We start from the raw sequence: 22827 nt of genomic DNA, 5'->3' as shown, positions 1-22827 counted from the left end.
GAGCAATATCTACCTAGAAGCATTGTTAAAAATAGATTAAATGCCTCTAGCTCACCAATTTTGGTGGCTGTTTTCGTAAGTCTCAGTAGTATGTAGTAATACATCATTCCCTCACATTATGGTGATGGACTGCAGCAAGGAGAAGAGAAGGATCATGAAAATGATTTGATATGAAAGATCTTCATGTCCTCAAGCAGACCTACAGCCTGCTGGCCAAAGGCTTGTGTGTGAGTATACAGTGCATCAATGCATGGAGTTGGGAAGGGGAAGAGCTGTGGGGACCCTCACCCTCCTTTCTATCCATAGTGCTAGTCAAATTTGACCTAAGTTGGGATATCATATAAATGTAAATATAGAGAGCTGATCATGCTAATGATCAAACACTCTGTAATACCTGATGCCAAAAAGGGAAGAAGACAGAGGGATGATGTTCCTTTAACTTTTGGAAGTACAGGGAAAGCTGGCAAGTGGTGCAGATCTTATATTCTAATGGTAGATGGAGTATAACTGACAAAGTTGCTCTATTCTCTTAAAGGAAATAAATAGGCTCAGCAGGTGGCTTGTAGAGGATATTTTGGGACTCCTATTTCACATTTCCCTGTCTGATACAACCTTATTTCATCATCTAGAATAAATGGGAAGAAGGTTCCACTAAGCCAGAAAGAGTGATCTTTTAGTAGAGGAGAGAAAGCTGTGTCCCACTCCATCATCCTGTTTTCATTTCAGCACTAAGTGTTAAGACAGAGTGATGAATTTAATTGTTCCTAAAAGCCTGCAACTTTTTAACATTTCTTGAATTAGTTCTAGCAGTACTGAACTTTAACATTTATACTCAGGGGCTAATCTATTTTAATTTGAAGTACCCTTAATTTGCATAGAACATTATAAAAATGTCTAGTGCACTCATAAGAGGTGGCTGTACAGTTGATGTCCACAGGGACAGATACACATTAAATTCCTTACATGAGTGCTGGTATGTGTAGGGAGTCATATACTTTGAAAAACTGACAGTTCATCCAGTAATTCTTAATGTAGGACCTTTCATATGTCTGATGTAACCAAAGTGGTGGTGGTGGTGATGATGAACCTAACAGTCCTAAGGGATGGGAAATTAGAGACAGCCTTTCACCCTGATCAGTGTACACTAAAACTGTACATTAAATGTATACCGTATATTACAGTATAGATTTCCTAGATCTGGTTTGAATTCCCCTTTTCACCCATTGAAAAATGTATTTGAAAGGAAATAACAAATTGAAATATTTAATTTAGAAAATGCTACAGAGCATCATGCAAATTGTATTTTAGGTGCCTCGTGACCCCGTTCTGATCAGGCTTCCTGGTCGCGCTACCCCATTGGTGTACCACAGTTTCCCTTCTGATGTACCATAGAAGTCACATAACTGCAGTGTATCCAGCTGATGTAGTTCAGCTGGGTAGTTTGTCCATAGGTAACAGACATGATTCAATGGAATAACAACATTATTCCCATGAAGGTTGGTGGAAATATATCCACAAATAAATTTTCAGTTTTCAGCCAAAATATTTAGATTTTTGGATGCAAGGTCTAAATTCTCAGCAAAAAAACTTTAAAAAATTCATTAATAAAAGAACAAAAATAATTCCAGTTTGCTGAAAGGTGGGAATGGGTGACAGATCACTGGACAGTTACCTGTTCTGTATGTTCCCTCTGGCCACTGTCAGATGATAGGATACTGGGATAGATGGATCTATAATCTGACCCAATATGTCTCCTCTTATGTCCAGTGAAAAATATATGACCAACTCTACATTTATCTGTGGTCATTGCTATAAGTGAGATTCTATTTCTTATGCTTTTATAACATTTAATTACAAAAGTGGTAATTTAAAATTTTAAACAAACCATTACTACAAATATTAAAAAAACCTATTTTATAGCTTCAGAGGGGTAGCCAACTTAGTCTCTACAGGATAAACTTAATAAACAACAAATAGTCTAGTAGTACTTTAAAGACCAATAAAACATGTAGGTAGTGTCATGAACTTTCGTGGGCATCTGAAGAAGTGGGCTGTTCCCATGAAAGTTCAGGATACCACTTGCTTTGTTAGTCTTTAAAGTGCTACCAGACTATTTGTTTAAGTTTATACTATTTTATAGACATTTTTAAGAGGTATATATGTGAAATTTTAGTCCTATTGAGAAAGTTAAGTATGTGAAAAGCTGACTGTAGTAAGTATATAAAAAGATGCTAATCTTGATCATGATGTATTCTTTATATGACAATGGGAAAATGGTATGCTGTTCTCCCATGTTTTTTTCAAAGGCTTGCTTAGCTGCTTAATACAACAAGAAGCTGGAGCCATCACAAATTATACTGAAGGATTTAGAGATGAGCTTGGCTTGAAATACTCAGCCTTCTCAGAGGGCTTTCCTGTTGATACCAGGTGCTGGACCTAAAGAGGGGTTTTAATCATTGAATAACACAGTACGTGATGGTGCCATTTATGGAAGTACAGCAGCTTTGCTACCATGTGGTGAGTGGAAATAAGGGAGGAGAAGATTTATTTAACAGGAGAAGAGTAACTCAAAAGTAATGAGTTCTTAATCCCCATATGTTGCTTTGAACGTATACCTGTTTGATCTGTACTTGACCTCGCTATGAAGCACACATTGGTGACACTTGCAATGACCAACATTTCATCTTCCATGTGTTGGGACCTATGAACTAACATCTTTTCCTCACTTTGTTTGAAGATTACAGCATGTAAAGTCAATGTCTTGACCCATCTTTAATACTGACTTGTGCCATTTATCTAAGGTTTGCCAATTACTTTTTTTAAGGATAAAAACATGCCTATACAAGACTGTTAACATTTACCAAAATTAGGCATTGCACAGAAAGTTTGAATATTTCTCCATGTAGCTATAGCATTACACGTAAGATCCAACATCCAGCAACCTTCAGCTCCAGACTTGGTAGAATTTTAAAAGAGGTGTTTTTTTTTTTTTTTTTTTTTTTTGCAATAATCTTGCTGCGTTATGCCATATGTTATGATGTCAATGAATGTCCTTTATGGAAAAGACTGAGAACAGTAAGATCTTTTCAACAAAAATCTAAATCAGATTAAAAAGTCGCTATGAAAACAAAAGGCCTGGTCTTGCAGTTCTTATTCAAGCAAAATTCACTGAAGTCAAATTTTTAATGGATTAAAATTCATTTAAATTATACTAAAATTGTAACAAATATGAAAGCAATGCTGTCCCCGATGAGTGAATGATGGCAGAGATCTCAAATCAAACTTTCATACCACACATACCATAATATCTAGGCACTGAAGTCAATGGGAGTTTTGCCTGAGTAAGGACTGTTGGTTTGGTCTGCATGATAGATTGATAAGAGTATTGTTTCTGACATTAGAATCAGCTAAGGGTAACAGACAATAACATGGCTGATTACTAAAGTAGAAGATGTAAATTCTTTCACATTTCTATGCATTAAAAGTCTTAGAATTCCTGAATTTTAATGTAAAATACAATGAAGTGTATCAAATAAGATTCCCTATCATGCTTTGTAATAATAAATTGCATTGTGCACTTTCAAAGGACAAAAAGTCTTTAAAGAGCCCTTGCCTCACAAGGTTGAGAAAATATCTTATTTTATCAATCTTTTTTAACTCTTCTGTGTCTTTTTTCCTGTACTTCCTTTCTCTTATTATTATCCTACACATGTCTCCGGAACTCACTAGAATCAGCAAGGCAGAAGATGGCTTACTAGGATTGAGCTAGTGAAATCTTTTGTGTGTGTATATATATATATAATAGACAATCACCTATGTTGTGGAGGGAAATTTAAAAGTATGTGGGAGTTGGAGTGTTTGTTGGTAGAGTTTTGCTAACTCTGGGAAGATTGCCCTTCCTACATGCCTGTTCAGGTACACTATCAGCCAGAGTTTCAAGTATTCAGAACCCTCTCCCAGAAGTGCATTTACAAAAGAGTTAAGCTATCATTTGGGTATTGACTAGTTTCTCAAAAAGCTCAGCGCCAGGTAGCTTCCATGAAGAATAAGGAATCTTTCGAAAATCCATGTACTTTAAATATAGCTAAAAATTAACTGCAGTGGTCTGTTCCATACATTTATTTTAACTCTAGTATCTGTACATGGAAGGGCTACTGTGAATTACTACATAACAATAAATGAAACCTTTACCGATTTCAGCCTCTTCATGAAGAAGTGATGAACAAAAATGAAGACCCACGTTTTATTTCTAATTAGATCTATACATCAATAAAACAAATACTGTTGAGTTACTACTTCAACTCCAGTTTATTCCAAAGGTTGGCAGTGTTATGACCCATCTGCAAAGTCTTTGTGATTATAGGATGTTGCACTTTTATATATCAGATATTTAAAATGGGAATAGTATTTACAAATGCTTTTACTATTGATTTTGAAATCATACTTGATGATTTTTTTTCCACAGTAAGATTTTTAAAGAACTTGTTGGCACCTGTAGACTTGGGTTACTGGAGGAATAATGGCATTTTCAGCACATTGTCTCTACAATTTCTAAGTTCTGGCATTACTCGGTTGCCAGCAGTTGTTGTTTTCCCATTGAAGTGAACATGGGAACACCAAAATTGGGATCAGGCGATTTCGACTAATTTACGTATATGGATATGCTTACTGTTTTCTTTTTTGAGAAGTAGTTAACCTAAAATATCCTCTCACTTTTGTCCACTGTTGCCCATTGCTTTGAAGGAGATAGCAGCCAATACAAGGGCTGGATGTTGGTATTTCTATTCAACTAATTATCTGTGCAATTGCTGCAGGAAACTTAGTCTCCAACCTTTGTGTTTTCCGTGGTCATCAGCTAATTTCCCAGTTAGAACTTTAGCTTAAACCAGGTTGCATTATAAAAACATGCACTCTTCTATTCATTTGTTACATGAACTTATTGTTTAAATCATCCATGACACTTACTTTTGTTGAGTATTGTGCACATGGAGCAATAGACTTCTGAAAGAACCTGCTCCGAAAAATATGGTGAATCACATCCATGATAAATAAAAAAGATCTGCTCTGATTTTGTAGACTTTTGCATTTTGTGAACAGGTTTCTACATGAAGGAAGAGTTTCAGTACTTATATACTATTATATATCGTCAACATGTTTCTGTCTAAATTGGGGAAATTCATATGTTTACTATCAGGTTGAGAGACAAGCTAAACTTTTGTTATGAATAATCTGTACTATATATAAAGTCTCTTCCACTGGTATTTATCTTTTCTCCTCAAATAGCACACATTTGCATTGCCAATAGATGGCAGCATAACTCTTCAGGAGATACTATCCGCTCCTTACCTATTTAACATTTATGTAATTATCTTGGTAAAAGTTATTTCTGTGTAAATGTTATTCTTCTACATTTTCCTGAGCTCTATTTTACTGTTATATACTTAGAAAAGAATGGGGATGGGACAAAGGATATAAGGTTACTGGTTTTTTAGACATAGTACTATGATACAATTACTCTTATCTGCAGTTCTTTTCTGTTCAGAAATATATTGTCCAGTCTCGCTATGCTGATTTATCAGCTATAATCTTGAAACATATCACTCTACATTTGGGAAACCCTTTACCATATTCATAAATATTTAAATTGGAAAGAATAACAGTTTGCTTGTGAGACTTACACAAGCTGATAAAAGCAGGGAAATGTAAAGTAAAACTTGATAGAGAACTTTATCTGAACTTTCCCCTTTGTGAAACTTAGATCACTGAACGTATGGTGAGACGGCACATAAGGCACCATACATTCAGAGGTGTGATCAGAGGTGTTTGAGGTTAGGTACGACAGAGAAGCTACTGCTTTGTTATTTATGACAACTGTATAGTCCCCAAACTGCAATTCTGGTATTGTAGAATCCTATCATACTGCTTACAGAAAACAAACTAATTCATTAAAAATTGAATATTAATTCTGACCTAGTAATTGGGGTTTAGATTAGGAGACTGCTGAATTCATTTGGGATAAAGTGCATATGTACATTTTGCAATCAGTTTGTACGCTATCTTCCTGAGGTCTGAGTTTCACTGAGATACCTTTCACACTGTGAGAGAGCAGAGCATGCAGAGACTTCTTGAAAAAAGCATCCTTGAAGGGCACTTAAGGTTGGTAGTAGCTGGGAGCTCTCTACTGAGATACAGACTGTTACACAAGAAGGCAATCAGATCAGCCAAAACACAGCAAGAAGCCGACCAATAAGGTGTGCCATTCTTGATTTTTTTTTTGGGGGGGGGGGGGAGAAGGGGAGCTGCTTTGGGGCATAGGGCAGCAGAAGCTTGTGAAATAGACCCCCTCATCAAATGGTTCTACCTGCTTCCAACATTAAGCTTGACCTGGCCTTCACAAACATGTTGTTCTGAGGTTTTCCTTCTGGTTTTATAAATATATATTGTTACTGTTAACACAAATATCTTCTGTTCTCATTATTTAATAAGTGGGTCAGAAATCTTGACAAATCTCCTATCTGCAGGGTTGAAAGTGCTTAGATCTCTTTTGTTGCACAAAATTCATTTTTTTTTTTTAAAGAATGGCTCTTTAGAATGCCACCTAGAGCTCTAATCAATACATTCCAGGAAGTGTGTCCTCATCCCCCCTGATTGTTGTCAGTTGAGACAGTTGAAATGCATTTTTTGTTAAGCGAGCTCCACTGCTTGACTGAATGTTTCACTGAGAATATAGGGTCAGATTCAAAACCTTTTGAAGTGACTACAGGTCTGATCCTGTGCCCATTGAAATAATGGAAAAGCTTCTATTAACTTGAGTGGTACAGTATCAGATCTTACCAGCCTTTCCAGTCAGGGCTGGCTGGAAAATGAGCAATTTTATTTTGGCGAAGTCAGGGAGGTTTAAAATGTCTTGCTCTTAATCAAACAGCAGTTGAAGCTGGGTATCACACCTTGAAAGTGAATGCTCCAGCCACCTGGCCTTTTCTAGGGTAGGATCTCTTTGGTTCTGAAGGGACATTCTGCCCAGGATGTGAGAAACCAATTTTTACAAATTGCTGTTTTCTGATTGGGAATTTTTCAGCAAAACATTTTTTTTCAACTAGCTTTATCTCCATTGCTTCACTAGGAGCAGGATTCTAGAATTAAGAATCCTCTAGCAGAGGGAAGAATTAAATAAGTTGTTTGTTTTTTAATACAGGAAACTCTTCTGAATCAGAGAAATAATATTAAATACACAACCTTGCAGAAAGCACAACAGCCAAAAATTATACTACTATAGTTCAAGCTTTAATTGTTGCAAGTAAAAGGATTGCCAAATTACAAAATTTATATTTTTAAAAAGAGAAAAATATTTGTTAGCAATAAGAAATGTTCCCGGTAGTATGATTCTTGAAAAGAGTATCTGAGTCAAAAAACAGAGAAGGGAATTGAGACCAAATGAGAGAAACTGTGTTCCAGAAAAAGCAAGGAAACTTGAAAGGAAAAGAGCCAAAGTTAAACTACTGCATATAATAAAGTTATTAAATTAAAGTAAAAGCTGATGTTGCTTTTTATTTTTAAAATCTGATTTGCATTGTTTTTCTTTTGTAATTCTATTTGCCTAAAATAATTTATGAAATATTTCCAGAGAAACAAATGTATGATCACAGTAAACATTGTCTGTTCTGTATGGATTCTTATGCTATGCTCATCATGGTAGTATTCGTGAACTTTCCAGTAGTGCAGTAAGTGACATGACTAACATCTGTCATGTGCTGTTCGTTTTTTCTCATCTTCTCCCCAGAGGGAGAAGTGTGTGCAGTGGAGTGTTTTGTTTTGGTAGGATGGATTTTTGTTTTGTTTTTTGTTTTTTAAATATACATAGTGATATGGGTTTTGTGAGGGAAAGGCAAGTCAAAGAAACATGCTTTTCACTTGAGAGAGAAAGCTAGTGAGGTGTGTAATAGTCCTTGTTTCTGAGGAAGATCATTCCACAGTCAGACTGGCTCCCTTTTGTGTCTTGCCCAGACAAGTTTTACTCTTGTAAAGTTGTTGACCACAGTCTTTGTCTTAGGTAGTCTTTTAGATACCCTTTGTTCAGACTATGGAGAACCTTAAGGATAAGGAATGAAACCTTAGTTTCATACTGATTTCAAATGATTTGATACTCTATGGAAAGCCAGAATAGAGTGTGAAAGATACGTACAATACACTTAGCATAGCCTGTGCTGCTAGAGACACCACAGCATTCTGTACTAAATTGGAGCCTCTTCAGTACTAAACCCTTCATGCCCAACTAAATTGAATTGCTGTAGCCCAATGAAGAGGTGGCAAAGGTAAGAATAACAGCAGCCAAATTGTTCCTCTCCTGGTATCTCCCAGGCAACCAGAGTTGATTAGAAGCACTCCTCACAGATACTTCAATGTGAATACTTAATATCAGCGAGAAACCCAAGAGCACTCGTAGATGAAAGACCAAATTGACCAGTTGTGCAAGTATATCCCAACCAAAGGATTACACCATGGCTGAAAACTTTTCAAAATATGTTCTCCATTTCACCACTTGTGCCAGAGAAGTCTTAACATTTCACTAGTTTTTACATGTGGACTTTGAAAAGGCCCAGAAAGCGGGTTGAGCCTTTTGAAATCCACAAGTAAGGGATCTTGTTGAGTCGGGTCAGGTTCCTTTCACCACTTATTGGGGTGCATCCTAATAAGGCAGGGGTGGGGAATCTCGGGTCCAGGGGCCAGATATGGCTCTTGGCTTGCCTGGAACTGGCCCCTGAGCATTGAATCAGTCCTCCCCCATTCCCAGCATGGAGGATGGAGCCCACACTGGTGCTCCAGCTTTCCCCCCTCGCCTCCCCTCCTCACAGGGCTGGAGCACACAAAATCTACTAGTCTGGGCCCTGACCCAAAAAAGGTCCCCCACCCCTGCAATAGGGATTCAAATATTTTAGTGCATTACTCTGGATTCCTGACACCTCAGAGGTGATACAGCAGTGTCTCATAGGTCAATAGCACTGAGTGCTTCTGAGAGGTCCAGGAGAAAGAGAATAAATATCTGGTCCATGTCCACTAATAGCAGGAGATCATCCATCAGTGCCACTTAAGCAATTTCCATTCCAAATCCTGGCTTGAAACCCGAATGCTAGCTTAAATTAGAAGGGTTTAGAATTGGCTTTTGGCTACCTTTTTTTATCGACTTGCTTGGGCATGTGAGGTTTGTTGTTGGGTAGTAGCTAGGTAAAGTGGGTATATCCAGAGTAGGTTTTGTCAGTGTTGCTTGAATTCGCATATTTAAAAGAAGGGAAGATTCCTTTTCTAAATGCAGAGTCAGTCATGTCTCTTTCACAGAAGTCAGAATCACAACTTGGATTGAGATTCCGTTGGAAGTCCAGAACCACTTGGTGAGTGAATGTATTGAAGTTTGGGAATGCAGGTGGACTGTTGATTTATAGACAGACTGGATCATTGATGTCTGAGAAGGATTCCTGCATGACTTTTTTTCACTGAAAAAGGATAAGTGTTTGATGAATTGGTTCTGGGCTCTGATGCAGGATTGATTGAAGCAGTTTTAGCATTCTACATAGCTTCTTGGGGTTGGAATTGCTAACATCCCAGTACTCTGATAAGGTTTTCTTTGTCTGTAGTGCATCCTTAACACAGGCTTTGAGGAATACACTTACATTTCATCCTGTCCATATTGGCCTTTGTTTTCTGTGCTCAAGTTTCTGCCTGATCTCTTCATCCAACATTAGTAGGGTTGCCAGGTGTCCGGTACTTTTTGGCTCCTGGCCGTGGAAAAATTCAGAAAATACCAGACATCTCAGGTGTCTGGTATTTTCTGAATTTTTCCCCGACCAGGAGGCAAAAATGCCGGGCACCTGGCAACCCTACAAACACTGTGCCCAGCCTCCCTACCCCACGTGCCTCCACCCCAAGCCGCCCAAGACCCCATGCTTACCTGGTTTTGCAAGGCTGCTGGCATAAGGCTGCCGGTAAAAGATGAAGGGGAAGCAATGACTGCCCTGGGTCTTAGTGCTCAACTGCTCCCCGTTCCTATCCCTGCACTCACTCTTAAAGGGGACTCACTTTTAATGCTATTTTATTTTAATTTTAATTTTATTTTTTTTGGCTTAAGTCTTGGCTTTTTGGGGGGAGGGGGGCTCAACAATTGGTCTCCCCCCTCCCTTTTTTTATTTTTCCTCGACAGAATTTTTTCCCGGTAGTGTTTTTTGGGGGAGGCATGTGTTCGGTATTTTTGTTTCAACCATCTGGCAACCCTAAACACTAGGGCTGTGTCTAGACTGGCAAGTTTTTCCAGGTAAAAGCACTTTGGCATGATTTTCCACGTCTAGACGCAGCCTAGGTATCAGAAAAACAAGGAGATCTATGTAGGAAATGGGAAGGAAGGACTCACTTGGAGGCCTGCGTGTTGATGGTCAAAACTATTGTACAATGATAGTGATTCAGCAGTTCTTTGGCACTTTGTCCTGTGGGTGGAATGCTGATTCTTTAGCAGGCTTTGGAATGTGCTGGAGTAGTGGGTCTTTATAGTCAGTTCAGGACCATTGGTCTGCCTTGCTGGTTAGATACTGGAATTTGTCTGACTGCTGCCTTGGCTTGATGATCTATCCAAGAGAATGTCGTGGTGGCAGTTTCCTCAATCTTGACATGTAGGCCAAAGATCAGGTCTAGGTTGTGACTGGCTGTGTGATTGGTACTAGAGCTGCTTCTGTGAAATTCCCAGGCATTCAAATAAGGAAATGGGATATTTACATTGGTAGCTTGTCAATGTGTGGAAAATCTCTTGTGAAGACAACTCTGGGTATTTAACCATTGCAGAGAAGGTATCACTGAGCTACTATATACATGTTATAGTGGTCTGGAAGTAAGTTCTTGGCAGGCGGTCAGGCATTTATTTACCCATGCATCCACAGGTACAGCTGCTCCCAGCTCCTGTTGGCAGTAGTTTACTATTACTGGTCAGTGTTAGCCCAGCTTCCTGCAGCTCCCATTGGCTGGGAATGCTAAAGCAAAGCTATTGGGAGCAGCGAGTGTCTGTACACATGCAGGTAAATGAAGTGACTGGTGGCCTGCCAAGAGCTAGCTCTGGCAAACCACATTCAGCCCACAGGCTGCTTATTACCCACCCCGGAGTGGGTGTTTTTATGTTTGCTTGGATAGTTGTGCCCAACCTCAATTGTGATAGGTGAGACAGTAGATTGTGCCATGGAATGATCTTAGTAGAAGAACGCTTGTCTGGGTCAGCAGGTGAGTCTTGTCTTTTGAATATCTATTTGAACTATAACATGGTTAAGTCCAGATTATGGTTATGTGCAGAAACATTTTCAACAAAAAAGAACAGCATTAATAAACATAGCCCAGAGTGCCATCCCTGAGCACTGTCCCAATGAGTATACTCCATCATTTACAGAACATCATGTCTGAGTAAGTCTACACTACAGCATTATTTTGAAATACTTATTTCAAAATATCTTATTTTGCAATAACACATCTACAAACAAAATGCATTTCAAAATAGCATTTTGCTATTTCGAAATAGCACGTCCACACGGAGAGGATGCTGAATTGCATTTAAGGCTGTGTGGAATTGGCTGGAATTGGTTCTAGAAGGGCATTAGGTCAGGAGTTACTTTGTGTGGCTGCTGCCTGGGGCTTGTACTTAAAGGAACGCCCCTGGACAGCCGGTTCTCAAGTTTCCCTGCTTGCTTGCTTGCCTACCTCACTGAGGAACAGCAAAGCATTTTTTCTCTGCATGCTCTGGTTGCCCTGACTTGGTACATGGAGCTGGAGCTGCCCCTGGGCACTCTCGTGCTTCTTGTGGAAGTGTTGTTGCAAGCCTGGATGCACTTTCTGCAGGCTGCCTCGCAGCATCTGCTGCAGCCCAACCCCCAGGCCATCATCCGGACCCTCCGGGGGTATGTGGAGGAGCAGCTACAGCTCCTGGATGCCAGCGTGCCCCGCTGCATCTGGCGTCTGGACACCAGCATCGACTGGTGGGACCACATTGTCCTGGAGCGCTGGGGAGACCAACAGTGGACCCAGAAACTCAGGATGAAGGAGGACACCCTGCTGGAGCTCTGCAAGTGGCTCGCCCCTGCTCTGCAGAGATGGGACACGCACATGAGGCCCGTCATTCCCCTCCAGAAGCATGTGGCTATCGCCCTATGGAAGCGCTCCACACCGGATAGCTACTGATCTGTGGAGAACCAATTTGGCTTGGGGAGATCCACTGTTGGAGCAGTGCTCATGCAGGTATGGTAATCTCTGGCCACTGTGCCGGGGGGGGGAGGTGCAAGGAGGGAATGGGCTGCCCTGGGGAGAAGGGGTGAAATTCCCCTCCTGCGGTGGCCAGGATTGTAGGGAAGGTTGCTCCTGGGGAGTGTCAGAACCACAGTTAACGTCATAAAGCCAAAGTAGGTTTAAAAAAAAGATCAATTTACTATATCTCAGTGTTTGCTAGGTGTAAAGATGAAACTTAAGAAGGCTACAGTCAGTAATGTGTAAAATACATTATGGCATTTAGGTATGTTTCAGTGGCAGAAATATGGACTTCACATGGCATCCAAAACTGTTACATCCACCCCATAAAAATCTGTAACTGGTTTTGCCTCCTGGCTTGGTCTGTCTGGAATTCAGATTAAATTTGTACCATTTAAAATGTCTAGAAAGGGGGGGAAAAAACCACTGACCAGAAATATTACTCTAAATTGCCAATTCTTGAGCATTTTTCTATTTTTTAATCCCACTCCTTTGTTCTAAAATGAAAATGGAAAGACAATAGATGTTAAGAGTTTGGCCTCGTATATTAGACTAAACTTTAATTTGGTATCAGTTATTCAAACTATCTACCAATCCATCCTATCCTTGCTGTTATCATGACAGCTTGTAGACTTCTTATGCTCCCTACCCTATCATCATGTCCATCAAATGTAATAGAAGGAGACCCCTTGAAGGATACTCTATATTTTGCACATTGAAACTTGCACTTTTAATAATTGAGGAAAGAACTGGAAGTAAAAATAACAGTTTGACAAAGTGATAGCAGCAGGCAGTTGTTCTTAGGGGAGGAGGTGTTGCAACAGAGGTTAGAGAGAAATGAGTGGCGGTGGGGGCTTAGGGAGAATGGGTGAATAGGATTCAGATGCCAGTGCCCCTTCATTTTTAATGAGCTTCTGTCACCCCGTCCTGGAGGAAGGGGGAGAGAAATCATAATTAGGGCTACAACAAGCAGTAACTAGAAGCAAGGATATGAAATTAAGAATGCAAAAGTTTGGTCTGAAGATCAGCAACATTTTCATAATGGTGAGATCTAGTAGGCCATAACAGCCCATGACGAGAAACTGTGGATGCTTCAATGCTTTTCATATTTAAAAACTAGACAGTAGAATATACTAATAAGTATGCTGTGGGGAATAAACATGTATATGTGGGGGAATGGGTTTATCTAATTAATAATTTTTCTTATTTACATAACTGTTTCTCCACAGCACTGCTGATAAACAGGCAGAGGAAATGTACTTTCAGTACATCCAGTTAATACACATGATTATCATAAATTATGTGACTTGTAGTTTGGTTTTAACATTAATATCTTTGACTGTCTAGGACCATTTAGTCTATTAAAATTAATGCTACAGTCACCAATTAGAGTCAAATCCTATACTGGTGCACACTTGGCTAATCTCCAGGAACAAATTATTTCCTTGGGGCTCACTGTGAGAATGTCAAAGTGGAGCAATGGCCACTCTACTTCCTGTGTCACTTGACTCAGATCAAGGCCAATTTCTACATAGCCACGCATGCTTTTCTTTTTCAAATCTTGGCTTCCTATGGTTTCAATGACTCCATCTTCTCTTGGTTTTTCTCCAATGTCCCTATTCATTCATTCATTCATTCATTCATTCATTCAGCATCTCCTTCAACAGATCCTCACCTCTCCTCTGCGTTTCTGTGCCACAGGATTCTGTCCTTAGTCCCTATCCTTTTTTTTCCCCTTTTGGTAACCTCATTGCAAACACCACTTCAGCTTATCTTTCTAGGCTGATGGTCTGCCTCTGTACTCCAGACACCTATCCTCTGTCAAGGGGTCTGGAGTAGAGAATGTTAGAATTCTCTCCAACTTTTCTTTGTGGGCACAGAATTGTCACTTCTACAGTGCTATAATAGAGTTCTTTATCTTCCCACCTCAAGCCCTCCCCATAACCCCTGTATTGATTGCTGTGAACAATACCACCATTCTGTTTGTCATCTAGGTCCATAGTCTGGACTTCATCTGTAACCCCTAGTTCCTCACATCCGGGTTATGTTTAAATCTTACAGGTTCCTTCAGCTAACATCTCTAATATCATAGGGAAGCTTTTCTTCTCCATCTACAAAACTATATCTCTAGTTCAGAGCAGCTCTCATCATCTTGTCATGGTTAGTATAGCACCCTCTCTGCTTTAAGAAATGCCATCTTACCCTATGATCTTTTCAGAAGGCTGCTGCAAAGATAATTTTTGTAGCCTGCTGCTATGACCATGTCACCTATAATTTTTCATCCGTTCATTGTTGGATCAAACATGAGCTTCTTGTCTTGAGGTTCAAGATCTTCTGAAACTTATCCCTACTGTACTCATTATCTTTCATTCACTAATGACATGTGAACTCCTGCCTCTGATGCCAATCTGTTTTGCCCCTCCTCCCTGTTCAATTTTCAAACAAACAAAAATCTGAGTTCTTTTCTGCTGCCCCTCTTGTTGGGAAGGAACTCCCGTAAAAATATGCAAAGCAATTTTTTTCTACTTTAAAACCTCATTAAAACTCTCCTTTTCAACAATGCTCATACAAAACTTGATAATGCTTAGCCTGCTTATATGCTGAGATTTACTGAAACTTATGCTGACCAATATTGACTTCTTAGTACGTTGCCTGTCTCCATCTGTTGTTTTTTATTCTTACATTTTCCCTCTCCCCAAAGAGCTTGAAATCCATTTGTGTCTAGCACAATGGAGACCTGGTCCAGGACTAGTGCTTCCATGTGCTGCAAACAATGATGCAGATGAGAAATAATAATCCTGTACGTGTACAGGTAGTCCCCGGGTTACGTACAAGATAGGGACTGTAGGTTTGTTCTTAAGTTGAATCTGTATGTAAGTCGGAACTGGCATCCAGATTCAGCCGCTGCTGAAACTGATCAGTTTCAACAGCGGCTGAATCTGGACACCAGTTCTGACTTACATACAGACTCAGCTTAAGAACCCCAGGCGTCCCCAAGTCAGCTGCTGCTGAAACTGATCAGCAGCTGATTCCAGGAAGCCCGGGGCAGAGCAACTCTGCCTTGGGCTTCCTGTAGTCAGCCGCTGGTCAGTTTCAGCAGCGGCTAACTTGGGGACTCCTGGGGCAGAGCAGCTGGGGGGCTGCCGGGTTGGTCCAGTAGCGCCAAGGAGCGGTGCTGCGGGACCAACCGGCAGCGCCCCACCTGCTCTACCACAGGCCCCGGGCTTTGCTCCACATCTCCCTAGTCTGCTGGGGGGAGGCACTAGCTGCGCGCCCCCCCCCCCCCCCAGCAGACCAGGGAGACATGGAGCAAAGCCGCGGAGGACCCGGGCCGGACCGTGGCGCTTCCAGCTGATCTGGAAGCGGCCGCGGGTCCGGCCCCGGGTCCTCCGCTGCTGTGCTCCCCGTCTCCCTGGTCTGCTGGCTCTCCCAGCAGACCAGGGAGATGGGGAGTAGCTTTTCTCGCCCCGGAGGAGGCAGGCAGCGGGACCAGGCGTCCCGCCGCTCCAGTCCTCCGAGGCGAGAAAAATCCCCGTTTGTAACTGCGGATCCGACATAAGTCGGATTCGCGTAACTCGGGGACTGCCTGTATTATTACTTGCATGCAGATAAACCATTACTCCCTACTCCAACCTCTAGGCATGGAACATCTACTCCTCTTAAGCCACTACCTTGCTTTCAATGAATTCCCTTCCCTAAAACATAGAAATAACAATATTTGGGTCAGTCCAGTGCAGTATTCTTTCTCCAGCATTAGGCAATGCCATTACATTCCGAGGAAGATGCAAGGTACCTTTTATAGTAATGAGTTATAGAATAAAGTGCTCATATGAAAAGTTTTTTCTTCACTCCTGTTAATTAGAAGCCGGCCCATCCCTTGAAGTTTTGAGTTTGTTCTTTCTAAAACAATTTTCTTGGTTTATTTAATCATGAAGCCTTCTATGTTGCTATTGTAACTTTGGATCTTTTCATTACCCATACATGTTTGCTTTCATTTTTAATCCTCTTAAGCTCTTGGCCTCAATTATACCTTGTGGGAAAGATTTTCATGGGCTAATTGTGCATTGTGTGAATAAGTATTTTCTCTGTATAGTTATTTCTGACTTTGAGTTTCGCTGAATGTCTCCTTCTTGTATTATGAGATGAAGAGGAATGTCCAAACCACCTTTTATTTATTGCACTCTGTTTTATAGGTCTTTTATCATGTCTTCTGAGTTTTATCTCCTCTGTAATGTGGACAGCCACAAGCTTTTCAATCTCCTCATATGGGCATTTTACAATGTTCTCTTCCTCGCTTTTGAACCCTATGTATTTCTGCTACCTCCATTTCAGACCTGGTTGTCTACTCCGAGGGAGGCTACGTTATTGATTAATAAAATGACATTTTATTATTTTTGTAATTATCCTTCCTCTTCCCATTCCTAATGTATAGTAACTGTTTGCTTTTTGTTTAGCTCTTTGCTCAGCTGTCCACCACTGCAGCTATTTGTTCAGCTGTCCACAGTGATGTCAAAGTGTCTTTTCTGAGTTCTAAAAGTTAATTTCAAACAGTCCTTCCAATGTTCATTTTCTCCTTCCAAAAAACCAAACTGAATCTAAATGATTGAAGTGTGTAATGATTCATTAATTGTATATAAATTAAATGGTTGTGAGAAACCACATTAACATTTCCAAATACCCTCCTTAACTAAAGAGTGATGACACCTCTGTCTCTGAAAGATTGGTATCAGCAATGCAAAGGCAGTGGATTTGCATAGTTGAAATATTTTCCATTAGTTAACGCTGAGATAAGAGTATTGAAGGCTCCAGTTCTGCATATATGTATGCATGTGAGTAACTCTATGCAAATAGTCCCCATTGAGTTTAAGTGAAAACTGTACAACTCCTTCATTGTATACAGCACAGGGTCCTTATACTTCTAAGTGCTGGGGTCTCAGATGATGGTATTTCCAATATGTTACCATTTACATGAGGGGTGTGGAACCTCTGGCCCATGGGCAATATACGGTTCATTGCTGGTGGACTGCACGATAGTTTGTTTACATCTGCAGGCACATTGGCTTGTCATTCCTGGCTAATGGGAGCTGCAGGATGTGGTGCAGGCTGGACCAACACTTCTCTTAGCTCTCACTGGCTGAGAACGGCAAACCGTAGCCACTGGGATCTATGAGTGGCTGTGTCTCTGGACACTCAGGTAAACAAACTGTCTCATGGCTCACCTGCAGCTAACCCTGATAAGCTGCATGAGGCCCATACGCTGGAGGTTTTCTACCTCTGATTTACTCCATTCATCTGCGTAATGCTAGAATAGGTCAATCTAGTTTCTATATGTAAAATTAAAATTGTCGGAATTGGGAAAGGTGCACTTTTAAATATTGGTTTTACTAAAGACTTGTAATGAAACTTGAAGAGTAGTTTGAACTATTCAGGGTGCTACATATGAAAGCATTTATGTTTTATGGCCTATTTTTGGCTTCTCTGAGTTGTACATGTCTTTATTCAAACCATCAATTGTGAGATTTTTATTCTGTATAAAACTTCTGATTATTTTTAGCATTATTTAAAAAAAAATGTTCAGTAGGTTTAAGTATGCAATTAACTAACCAGTCTAATTTGTAAAATTAGTCTGTCATCCTAGGCTCTGAGAAGCATCATTATATTTTAGTGATGTGTAGTGCAAAGTCCGCTAATTTCCATTCCTTTATGGTTTCTTCCACATGATCACTCTCGGCGTGTAGCAGGGTATTATTTTTCTGGAGAGGTTTACAATGAGCATTATTAACTGGTCATGGCAAACCTTTAATTAACAGACTTTGATGCAGTGTGTATTATTATCACATTATCAAGTCATACTTTTCAATTGGTTATTCGAGCTGTTTGTTTATTGCAGAGGACCTCAGTAAGTTGAGGGACATTTTCCCATTATTCAATATACACTAAAGGTTTCTTCTAATGTCATGCGTTACTACCTTAGACAGCGGCTTCGTCAGATCACACAAACAAAGCAAGGTTGTACCTAGTCACTATTTTGATCAAAAACATTGACGGAAGACCCAAGTGGTTGCAAAAAACATTCTTATAAATGTATAACTAGTATCCTTCTTTTTGAATTGCAATTGAACAACTTTCCTGTATTCTGGGGGAAGGGGTGGGGAGGGTAGTTATTATTTGGCACTTGCAGCTGAGAGAGGTCCTGCTTCCAGAAACTGAGGTTATCGTCTGGTCTGTGTAGCCATGCCCTACATCCTTACAGAATAATAGTGCCTACTTGGGAAAACTCCATGCTTTGGAGACTTTATTACCAGGGGGAGGAAGGAGAGAAAGGCGGGCAAACTCTGTGTGCTATGGGCCACATCAGGGTATGGATATTGTATGGAGGGCCATGAATGCTCATGAAATGGGGATTGGTGTGCAGGAGGGGTGAGGGCTCTGGCTGGGGGTACAGGCTCTGGGGTGAGATCAGAAATGATGAGTTCAGGATATGGGAGGGCTCTGGCCTCAGGGGGCTAGAGTGCAAGGGGGAGGTGAGGACTGCGATTTGGAGTGAAGGTTATAGGATGGGGCAGGTGATTAGGGGTTTAGGGTGCCAGAGGTTTCTGAGGGCAGGAGGCAGATCAGGAGTAGGAGGGTGAGGCATGATAGAGTACAGGCAGTCCCCGGGTTACGTACAAGATGGGGACTGTAGGTTTGTTCTTAAGTTGAATCTGTATGTAAGTTGGAACTGAGCTGCTGAATCTGGACACCAGTTCTGACTTACATACAGATTCAACTTAAGAACCCCAGGCGTCCCCAAGTCAGCTGCTGCTGAAACTGATCAGCAGCTGATTCCAGGAAGCCTGGGGCAGAGCAACTCTGCCTCGGGCTTCCTGTAGTCAGCCGCTGGTCAGTTTCAGCAGCGGCTAACTTGAGGACGCCTGGGGTAGAGCAGCTCTGGTGCTGCTGGGTTGGTCCATTAGCACGGCCGCTCCTCGGCGCTACTGGACCAACCCAGCAGCACCCCAGCTGCTCTGCCCCAGGCGTCCTGATTCAGCCACTGCTGAAACTGATCAGCAGCGGCTGAATCAGGACTCCTGGGGCTGAGCAGCTGGGGTGCTGCCGGGTTGGTCCAGTAGCGCTAAGGAGCGGTGCTGCGGGACCAACCGGCAGTGCCCCACCTGCTCTACCACAGGCCCTGGGCTTTGCTCCACATCTCCCTGGTCTGCTGGGGGGAGGCACTAGCTGCGCCCCCCCCCACCCCAGCAGACCAGGGAGACGGGGAGCAAAGCGGCGGAGGACCCGGGGCCGGACCCGCGGCGCTTCCAGATCAGCTGGAAGTGCCGCGGTCCGGCCCGGGTCCTGCACCGCTTTGCTCCCCGTCTCCCTGGTCTGCTGGCTCCCGTAGCAGACCAGGGAGACGGGGAGCAGCTTTTCTCGCCCCGGAGGAGGCGGGCGGCGGGACCAGGCATCCCGCCGCTCGAGTCCTCTGGGGTGAGAAAATCCCCGTTCATAACTGCGGATCCGACATAAGTCGGATCCGTGTAACTCGGGGACTACCTGTACTTAGGAGTGCATGCTCCAGGCTGTGCTTATTTCCTCAAGCAGCTCCCAGAAACAGCAATATATCTCCTTCTGGCTGGCTCTTATACAAAGATGTGGCCAGACAGATCTGATAATGTGCTGCCCTTGCCCACATCCCTGTCTGCGTGCCCTGCAGATGCAGGCCCCATTGGCCCTGGATCCCAGCCAATAGGAGCTGTGGAGGTGGTGCTTAGGGTCAGGAGGAGGGGACAGCACGCAGAGCCCTCTAGCTGCCACTAGACATAGGACCCAGTTGGAAGGAAGACATGCTGCTGCTTCTGGGAGCCACAGCGTGTATGGAGAAGGGTAAGCACTAGACTCCAGTCTCCAGCAGGAGCTTGAGGGCCAAATTAAAATGGCTGATGAGCTGGATGCGACCCGCAAGCTGTAGCTTGCCCACTCTAACAAACCACTGTAGATAGACAAAACAAGCAAATAGATTAGAATGAGGCCAAAGGAGTACAAGGTCATGAAAAAATACATGTGAGTTTTAGCAGACTAGCTGTATGAAATATTTAAGCTTACACCAGCATTTTTGTTTAATTTCTGTCACTAATGAACACTTATCTTAAGGCTTAAGCCAGCACATAACCACTCCCTTGAAAGGATGCAGAATAACATGGTGTAAATTTCTTTGGGTTCAATCTCTTAAATTCCATCCTCAAGTTATAACCTCCTCAATATGAAACTCTGAAACAAAATAGCTGTTCTATGTGCTCTACTATTTCTCCATTTTAATGCATTATGGGTCATTCAGAATGTCCACTTATCACACTGAGGCACTGTTTTTCATATAGGGAGGATCCTTTCAGGGGTTAAGGTAAGGCTAACTCTCATGTCCTAGGAGCTTTTTTTTGCTCCTAATCTCAGCTAGAGCATTGTGTGGTAGGTAGAGCTTCATTTCTGACAGTTGAACGTGGGTGTTTCCTCCTTGTTTTTTCTCAGAGTTGAAGACAAAATGAAGTGTGGCTGGATTGTACTTTTCCTATGAAAAGCTGGTGATATTGGAAATATATAGTTTTTGAGCATATAGAGGAAAGAGACTAAAGAAATAGGAATAAAAGCATTCTTAAACCTGTAATGCACTTTCTTCTTATTAGTCCTTTGGTTTTTTAACTGACGCTGTATCCATCTATACAAATCAGACCTATTCGAGATGGATGCAGATTGTACACCGATCTTTTACTTCTAATTCTCTTATCATAGCCAGCTTTGTTTACCCAAAAAAACTTAGATGAAAAAGGTAAATTTCAAAATACCTTTCCTGTGCTCAGAAATATGGATGATGGTTACTTTTAATTTTCACATTCTGCTGTAAGAAAATACAATTTGAATACCCTGCCCCCCCCCAAATTCTAAGTATTGTTCAAGTCAAGGACAATTTAAGTTGAAAAAGTTCTTGGTAAGAGAAGCAAACTCATTAAACACAGCAGATGGGGGGGGGGGGAAACCTTTCCTAAAACAGCAACACTCTACTTAGAAAAGTGGCAAGTTTTATTAAAAAAAATAGACAATATGGACATTTTTTCTAAAACATATCTAAGCAATTATGTGTTTTTATTTTTATTGTGACTAACAAGTACTTTCTTCCTCTCCAATTGGTCTTATACTCACATAGAACAATAGCAGAGTCAAAGGTATGGATATTGAGACAGCATTGAAATTGATAATTTAATTATACAAAACTCAAGAAATTCAGTTCATGCATTCCAAGGAAGAAAGGAAAATTAAGTGCTGTGAGGGACTTTATTTCACAATCTCACAACATAAATGTATTAATATAAAATGCCACACATCAGAAACTCTTGAAAATGGTAACTGACAGGGAAAAAAATCTCTACTAATTGCTCTGTAATAAATAAAAATAACTGAAATAGTCATTGTAGTGTCAACTTGTCTATTAGAAGAAAATGGCTGAGTTTCCGTTATATACTGTAATCACCCTTATCTATCTGCTTCAAGAAAAATGACTTTTTGTGCTTGAACTGGGAGTTGAGTGCAGTTGTGAGTATTTACAATGTTCTCTCTTCCCCCAGATAGTGATTCTTTAGCTTGTAAAATTTAAATGTGAAGCCATGGCGGTGGGTTAGTTTGTCATGATGAATGTTTGCACTTGCATTGGCAGTGTATCAATATTCTCTAATTAAACAGTACAATATCTCTAAGAGGCTTATTATATTTATTATTATTTTATTTTATTATATTCATTTAACGGAGGTGGAAATAAATGCTGACATAATACACTCATTGGCTAAGGTTGAGGACAGAAATTTGTGCTAGAGCCAGGATTGAATTGTTAAATCGTTAGTGATTTGTTTGCTTTGGTTTCCATTTTCAGGGCTGTCATACCAAGTGGTACACTTTTTATTTTATTTTATTAGTGGCAGCTAAGGTGGACATTTTATCCTTACACTGTAGCTTTCTAAAATTAGGAAGGGGTGCCTGGTGATTTGCAATTTGCATTGTCTTGAACTCTCATTTCTGAGCTGTGCAATATAACAGTTTTGGGAAGTAGTGTTGTAGTCTGGTCATTTTCTGTTTTATTTGCTTATGTGTTGGGAGGAAGATATCAATCAACTAATTGGCATAATACTAAATAGCATTCTTTCTATGGCACAAGGCTCAATGTGGAATATAATTCATTAAAGGCTCAATCCTGGTTCCACTTCAGTCAATCATAAAACTTGGGTTGAATTCAGGTGTATAGTTATGGCAAAAAAAAATAATCATTTCTCAGGCAGTCAGTTATGTGGTCACATATACAAATACTAAACTATATTTAACTTTAAGAAATAGACAAGATTAGGTTTTGGGTCAAGAAGGCTATCATTTTGTTGTCCTGAGTATCTACTGAGTGCCCAGACGAGGATGCCTCGTCTCCCTTTGCACCTTTCTCACATACTTGCTCAGGAGAGCTAGGCATGACTAATTCATTTCAGAAATGGACACAGGATTTTAGGTAGGTCTCACTCACCCAGAGGTGGGCAGAGAAAGAAAAGGGCAGAT

The 22827-nt window shown here is 41.0% G+C and overlaps 1 long non-coding RNA gene across 3 annotated transcripts in view; it reads left to right on the top strand.

The window, feature by feature from the left end:
* The window catches only part of LOC102455721 (uncharacterized), a 110992-nt gene extending 108000 nt beyond the window's left edge, over positions 1-2992 (top strand). For all 3 annotated transcript variants that reach the window (XR_012903835.1, XR_012903837.1, XR_012903836.1), the window contains 2 exons: positions 136-227; positions 2307-2992. This is a non-coding gene — a long non-coding RNA (uncharacterized LOC102455721). The remainder of the gene's footprint in view (positions 1-135; positions 228-2306) is intronic.
* The last annotated feature ends 19835 nt before the right edge of the window (positions 2993-22827 follow it).

Source organism: Pelodiscus sinensis, chromosome 5, assembly GCF_049634645.1.
Source record: "Pelodiscus sinensis isolate JC-2024 chromosome 5, ASM4963464v1, whole genome shotgun sequence".
Taxonomy (NCBI): domain Eukaryota; kingdom Metazoa; phylum Chordata; order Testudines; family Trionychidae; genus Pelodiscus; species Pelodiscus sinensis.
Note: the sequence above shows the minus strand (reverse complement) of the source record. Positions and strands in the feature narration are given on the sequence as shown.